Source organism: Mesoplodon mirus (assembly GCF_964341445.2).
Source record: "Mesoplodon mirus genome assembly, chromosome: 2".
In the NCBI taxonomy this organism is placed as follows: Eukaryota; Metazoa; Chordata; class Mammalia; order Artiodactyla; family Ziphiidae; genus Mesoplodon; species Mesoplodon mirus.
This window is the reverse complement of record NC_138977.1, coordinates 36150564-36158994: the sequence shown is the minus strand read 5'-3', so window position 1 is coordinate 36158994 and position 8431 is coordinate 36150564.

The following is an 8431-nucleotide window of genomic DNA, read 5'->3' as shown; positions in this document are numbered from 1 at the left end:
TTTTCTTTTTGAGAAATTTTCTTGATAGCTTTTATTTTCCTCTTTGCTTTCCCTTTTTTCAATGTTAAAAAATGTTTTAAATTGAGATATAATTGGGGCTTCCCTGGTGGCGCAGTGGTTGGGAGTCTGCCTGCCGATGCAGGGGACACGGGTTCGAGCCCTGGTCTGGGAGGATCCCGCATGCCGCGGAGCGACTGGGCCCGTGAGCCACAATTACTGAGCCTGCGCGTCTGGAGCCTGTGCTCCGCAACGGGAGGGGCCAAAATAGTGAGAGGCCCGCGCACCGCAATGAGGAGTGGCCCCCGCTTGCCACAACTAGAGAAAGCCCTCGCACAGAAACAGACCCAACACAGCCATAAATAAATTAATAAAAAACAAAAATGAGATATAATTGACATATAACATTGTATAAGTTTAAGGTATATAACATGTTGATTTGATAAATTTATATATTGCAAGATGATTACCACCACAGCATTAGCTAACACCTTTATCACATCAAGTAATTACCATTTCTTTCTTGTGAGAACATTTAAGATCTCAATAGCTTTTAAATGTACATGTCCTCCCACCACGCCATCAATTTTTCAAATTAACTTTCTTACTACATAGATTTCTTCCCGCACCTGTAATTAATATTCTTCTCTTTTTACATTCTTTCCCTTGGGATTCTTACCCAGTTGGATAGCAAATGGCTCCCACCTTTCAATCTTCAACTTTTATTTCTCTTTCATATTCTGGACTTACATCTATATTCTGAAGGATATCTTCACCAAAACTTACCACACAGACCTCAAAGTTAGCACATAATCAAAGGAAAACAAGGAATCTTTTGTGAGGCTCTTATTCCATGTGGATCATCAATATGGACTACAGAGTAAAGTAACAAAGGTTTACTCTAGGAAGAAGAGTGGGGTCCAGGTGTCAAGGCCCCCAAGGATGTGAAGTGACTTTCTGCCAGTCAAAAGATCATGGTTTATCAGATGCCTCTGAAGTCTCAAAGCAGGGACTGCTGATAGAGGACTGTAGAACAGTAATTTAAAGGTGAGCATTGAAATCAACCTAGATGTCTACAACTTCAAAGTCATGATACACAAAATTAAAGGCATCATTTTCTGTTCCTGACTTTTCCATTTCCGTTAATGGAACTCTTATTTTTCTGGTCACACAATTTCAAAAAATTTAGCTTTGACTCTTCTGTCTTGATCTTACCCTATATTCCTTCAATTGTCTAGTTCTTTCACTTCAGACTCTAAAATGTCCTTTCCCTTTGCTACCTCATAATCTTTCAATAAAATGGGCACCTAAAATTTCTCTCTTTCCTCAGATTTCTTTTTTCATTTAATCCAGTCCTTCCCATCTACTGCTACCAGTAAACAGATTTTCATAAAGTACAATGCTTATGATATCACTTCCCTATAAAATCTTCGAAGGTTCCTGTACACACTCCATAGTAAACTCCCTGTTGCCAAATCCAAGTGTCGATTCTCAGTCTTTATTTTATTCAACCAGTCAAAACCATTTGACAATTAATCTCTAATTTGGATTTCTGCAATTGGTTTCCTGTTTCAATCCTTACTTAATAATTTATTTCATAAACAGCTATGGTGATACTTTAAAACATAAGTCAGATTATGTCACTATTCTAATAAAGCCCTCCAATGGCTTATTTCTATCTCACTTAGGGTGAAATTCAAAGCACTTACAATGGTCTGCAAGACCCTATATTATGTGGTTGGCTACTCACTACCTCTCTGCCTCATCCTCTACCACAACCCTCCATCTTTTTTAACCCCAATTCTAGCCATACCTGTAGTCTTACTAAAGGACAACAAAATGCTCTCACCTCTGGGGCTTTGCAATAACAGTTCCCTTGACCTGCGTGCCACATGCTCTCTCTGACTCACTCAAATGTCTATTCAAATATCACTTCTCTCTCCAATCTATTTAACATTCCCACAGCCTACTCATGCACTCCCTATTCTCCGTAACACTTAGCACCATTTGAAATATTATTTGTGTAATATTCTATATTGTCTGTTTCTTCCCACTAGAATATAAGCTTCGTGACAGGAAGATCTTTGTTTCTTTTATAGCTGTAGTCCCTGAGACTAAAAGAGTACTTTGTACTTAGTAGATATCCAATAAATATATGCTGAATGAATGAATGAATCTGTCACAGAAAGACCCTTCCAACAGAAACCCCATGCTAGCACGGTGGAGCCCAACCTGTTGGCCAAGTACCTGGGAGGTATTGGAATAATGTAAAGGGGTCTGAGAATTCACATAAGTCCAATTATTCTCTGTAAACTAAACAAATTTCTGCTATGTATATATGTTAACTTAAAAACAATTGTTAAATGTATATTTTATCATCGTGTATTTTCTCAATCAAAGGCACTAACAATGCAGTCACTGTTATGTAAGGGTCTATTGATTTATTTCTTATTAACAGGAAATTTTCATTAGGAACGCTACTGTGCTGGCCAAATGAAACGACTTTCTTTTCTCCAGGTTGTCCATTAACCTTCACACCTGTGCCTTTGCTCACATTTGTATCTTAACTAGAAAAACCTTTTCCTCTCTTCTTCCTCTTCCCACCCCACCCTTTAATTGCTTTGCCTTCCCAAATCTTAAATCATCATCATTTACTTCTGAATGAGCATGTTCCTCAGAGAGAGCTGGCAATGAGACCCATGATGACTGCCTGTGGTGAGGGATGGGTAGGAAGGAAGTGCTAGTTTGTCTAGAGTCCCCCCTGATTAAATGTCCCAAACAGAGCCTTCCCACCAGCAAAGCCCATCCACTCTGCATTCTCCCATGACACAACATGCTAATTCTTGACCCTGCACTATTTTTTCATACCAACCAAAGTTCTCTGCCCACTGCTCTCTGCCAAATATCTCCTACCACATCCTCATTTTGATTCAACCATCACATAGTTCTGTAAGCTTTCCTGGTTAACCAACACCACGTTCTTATCATTCCTCTATGGTCTTCAACAATGAACAATTTTCAAATAAATTTTCTACTCTGATAACTTATTTTGTAACAGTTTCCTTTTTATCATTTGTTCTCTTAAATGGGAATTCCTGCCTGAGATATAAGTGCCTCATAAATTTCTTTTCTTTCATAGGTCTCTTCCCATTATACCATAGTGCCTAGTACTATACTAGATACAGAAGAGATATGGAAAACTATGTTGTGAACCCACTGTTCCACTAAAAGTTTTTCTATAACAAACATGGGCAAAGTTTTAAAGTATCAACAGACTGAAAGAAAAAAATATAATGTATGTACGTGTGTTTGTTTGCACACACAGTTTAGACACCTGCGTATAAATTGTAAGGTCCAAGGGGATATGGTTGAGTACCTGGCCACACTTGCTACAATATACATAAAAATATGAGAATCTGTATGCATGAGAATATATAACAAATATATATCAGGAAAAGACTGATAATTTAGATTGATAAATAAAAACTTATGCATTATAAATAACATCACTGGCAATGTTTTTAAAAGGAGCACAATGAAATATTAGCCATAAAAAAGAATGAAATCTTGTCATTTGCAACAATATGGATGGAGCTAGAGGGTACTATGCTAAGTGAAAAAAGTCAGACAGAACAAGACAAAAACCGAGGCTTCCCTGGTGGCACAGTGGTTAAGAATCCACCTGCCAATGCAGGGGACACGGGTTCGAGCCCTGTTCTGGGAAGATCCCACAGCCGCAGAGCAACTAAGCCCATGTGCCCACGTGCCTAGAGCCCGTGCTCCACAACAAAGAGAAGCCACCACAATGAGAAGTCCGCGCACCACAATGAAGTGTAGCCCCTGCTTGCTACAACTAAAAGAAAGCCCATGTGCAGCAACAAGGACCCAATGCAGCCATAAATAAATAAATAAATTTATTTAAAAAAAGAAAAAGAGCAAAATCATATGTTTAATTTATATGTGGAAAAAACAAAACAAATGAACAAACAAAACAAAACAGAAACATACATACAGAGAGCAAACTGGTGGTTGCCAGAAGGAAGGGGGGCTGGGGGAATGAATGAAATAGGTGAAGGGGATTAAAGGGTACAAACTTCCAGTCATAAAATAAATGTCATGGGTATGTAATACACAGCATAAAGAATATAGCTGATAATACTGTAATAACTTTCTATGGTGACAGATGGTAACTAGACTCATAGTGGTGATCATTTCATAATGTAAGTGTCAGGCCACTATGTTGCACACCTGAAACTAATATAATATTGTATGTCAACTATAATAAAAAATAAAGTAAAATAAAATAAAGTAAAAGGAGCAATAATCCAGAAAGAATATTTTCCATATATATAAAAATTATTATCCTTAATATACAAAGAATTCCTACAGATTCAATAATAAGCAAAACAACCCAATAAAAATGAGTAAAGGATAGAAGCACAGAAAGAATAAGAGGCAGTTCCCAAAAGAAAAGATAAAATGGTCAATAAGCATAAAAGGATGAGCAAGCAGAAAATGGAAGTAAAAACAATAATAAAATACCAGTTCTTAGCTATCAGAATGACCAAAAAATAGTTTGATTATATCAAGTGTTGGCAGACATGCAGACAAGAAAATGTGGAAAAACAGCCCTTTCGTTGCATTGGCCCCTTCAGAGGGCAATAATCAGTGTGTATCAAACCAAAAATACACATACCCCATGGCCCAATAATCCTACTTCTCAGTTTCTCCTCTAGACAAATACCCATGTGCATAAGAATCTTTATAAGCATTGCTTATAACTCTGCAAACAAGCCTAAAAAGGAGATAGGCTAAGTATTATGAAATATTATGTCACTATTAAAAAGAATAAACTAGATATGTATGTAATATCACAGGTAAATCCCCCAAGATGTATTGCATCTTGGGGTAAAAGGCAACTGCATACAGTGGTACTACAGTATTTTACTATTTTTGTAAAATACACTCATACATACATATGCCCCTATTCAAGTTCACAAGAAGTACCAAACAACTTCTATGTATGCATTTACATATATATCACAGTTTAAATAACATCCACAAACCTACAACTGTGGTTACTGGTGAGAGGAAGAGAGGACTATGGCTGGGGTGCCAGTCAGAGGAAAATTTAGCCATTTCTGTCAAGTTTTAATTTGGGGAGAGAAGCATTATCCATGAACTATTTGTGTAGCATTATCCATGTACTATTTGTGTAGTTTACTAAATGTAAAATAACCAAAGTGTTTGTTAATGGCATGCAAATAAAAGAGTCATCCCTTAAGCAGGTGCCAAGACTGATGGGTTTGCACTTCCTAAGGAGCCCAGCCAGTACTGTTTACCTGGTAGACTCAAGTACATACTTGTTAAAATGGGTGAATGAATGGGGATGAAACAGGAGGTTGGAGCCAGATCATGAAGATCCTTAATTTCTGAGTTCAAGAGCTTGTAATTTGTTTGAGATAACAGAGAAATTAAATGAGATAATACACTTAACACAGTTTCTGTTGATATGTTTTAGTTTTTATGATTAACATCACATTTCAGTTCTATCTTGTTTCATGACCAGAAGATGGAGCTCCAAGCATTTAAACCTTTTTTTTTTTCTCCTTTTTTCTTTTTTCTTTTTTCTCTTGTCTTGTTGGAGTCTTCATGGAGGTTGTGGTTTTGTTTCTTTAATTCTGGTTCCCATTTAAACCCTTCCACTTGTATTTAGTTCTCAGATTATCAAAATCCAATTGCTGACAGAGAGCAGATGGGAGGAGTAACCTATAGGGGAAGCTCACCCTTTAGTTTGACTTTCCTACCTCTGGGGACTTCTTTGTTTCATGCACTACTTCATACATTTTTATCCAATTGTTCCCATTTGGAACTCCTCAAAATGGAAAAGCCCACTCTAAACAGGTGCTGACATCCCATGCTGTCCTCATGGGACGGAAAATTCCAATCCTGCTACACAAAGACTTTGTCACTGTGTGCAGCCAGGAACTTGTGCCTTGAGGGAAGAGAACCTGACAGGGCTGGAATAGATACTTTGGACTGTTCTCCAGTTTCTATGCTTTTCTAACATAATTCCACAGAATTCTTCCTTGAGACCTCTAAAAACTCATGGGAAATAATGAATTTTCTAAATTTCCGTAATATCTACTCTATTACCATTATTTTGATGTTATTAATACAGCTGTATCTTTAGCTATTTATTGAAGATTCATTCATTTGTTCACTCTTTTTTTTTCAATAAATATTTATTGATCACCACTGCAAAATTGCAGAAGGGTGGGCTTCCCTGGTGGCGCAGTGGTTGAGAGTCCGCCTGCCGATGCAGGGGACATGCGTTCGTGCCCCAGTCCGGGAAGATTCCGCATGCCACGGAGCGGCTAAGCCCGTGAGCCATGGCCACTGAGCCTGCGCGTCTGGAGCCTGTGCTCCGCAACGGGAGAGGCCACAACAGTGAGAGGCCCGCGTACCGCAAAAAAAAAAAAAAAATTGCAGAAGGCTTATGGTAGGACGCACATGCACATGCACATGCACACACACACCCTACTCTAAGTCCTCAGTGTATTTATCCAAGAATACACAATCTAAGAAAGCCAGGAGAGACTCAAGCAGGAGCAGCATCACCTATTAAGATTTTTCCTTGCCTTTTGTTCCTTACCCTGAGGGCAAAAATGTCAGTGACTCTGGTAAGGTTCTGCAAGAAAAACTTCTTGCTTCACCAATTGCCCTGTTATACTCAGGCTTACATAGCTATTTTGAAAATAAAACAAAACAAAAAACACTAACAATATATACAGCATGGTTTAATGGAATGTTCATATATATTTGCTTCCTCTGTTTCTTGATCCAAATTCAGCATCAGGAGACACATGTCTTCCGCTGGTCCACAACCAGGTATACTACAGTAAAATCTTCCTACCCACTGCTTCCCAGAATCCTTCTTGAAAGGCTCTTGTGTCTGTACCTACCAAACTTCTCCTTGGTTCTAAACCAGTATTTCTAAATATCTTCTGGTCATTTTCAATTGTAAATTCAAAAAGTTTTAAATTGAACTTATTTTCTTTCTCAGTCCTTTTCCTCTCCCCATACAAACCTGGTCTCCTTTCAGCTCTCTGGATATCACTTTTCTGCATTCATCGACTTGGTAGTCTAAATTTAAAACCTTGCAGAAATCACTTTGGATTTCATTTCTCCCTCACCTCCCACATGCAGTCAGCAAGTCCTGCCCATTCTATTTCCACAGTGTGTCCCAAATCCAGCCCTTGCATATATCCATTATCAGCAACCGTCTCTCCCACAATAATTTCAGTAGTCTCCTAGCTCTCTCTACTCTGTTTCTACTCAATCTATTCAGGAGATATGTATAATTTTTACACATATATACATTCTGTTTTTCATATTCTTTTCCATTATGGTTTATCCCAGGAGATTGGATATAGTTCCCTGTGCTATACAGTAGGACCTTGTTGTTTATCCATTCCAAATGTAAGAGTTTGCATCTGCTAACCCCAAACTTCCAGTCCTTCCCTTTCCCTCCTCCCCTTCCCATTCCCCTTTGGCAACCGCAAGTCTATTCTCTATGTCTGTGAGTCTGTTTCTAAAAAGGCTATATTAACACCATACCAGAGGTACCAGATAAATACAGGTACCTCTGTATTTTTATTTGCTAAATCTAGTAGCTCTGTACCACACTCACCTTTCTAAACACATTTCTGGTCATGTAGTGCTCCTATTTAAACTCTCCCCCCTTCCTATTACTGAATTCGTTATTTTAGTTTTTGGTTTTTGTTGTTGTTTTAGTTCCCTATCCATTACTGAATTAAAGCAAAACTACTTAGCCCATCACTCTACAAATATTTTATTAATCACCCACGATGCACAAAACACTCTGATTTGTGTTGTAAAGTACGCAAAATAAATAATTTACAGTCTCTGTCCTTAAGGAGTTTACATGCTAAAGAATGATCATTGACATGAAGAAAAAGCAAACATAGAGTGGTTAAATCCAATTTAGTTTGAGGGATGAGAGTTGAGGAGGTTTCCAGGTTTATAATCTTGTTACCTAGATTTTAATTTGGCCTTAGGCCAATGAAAGCTTTTTTAAACCCCACCCACACCCTAGTTCTAAAAACGAGTCACTAAAACAAGTCAACTTCTTGACCTTCACCCTTGGCCTGTGACAAAGTCAGTCCTGGCTAATGAAGATTTTCCCCACCATATAAAGCAGAAGAAAGCAAGCTGTCTTTACGGAGTTCCATAGCTGAGAAAACCAAGTATAGAGGTTTCATGACTTAGAATCCTGAATGATTAGAGGAGGCAAAAATGGAAGGAACAATTAGCATTCCTTCTGAAGCTAAATAAGACTTAAAACCTTTGATGAATAAAGCGATTTCATTTGAATAAGCAAAATATAGACAGTGATATAGGAATAAGCAAA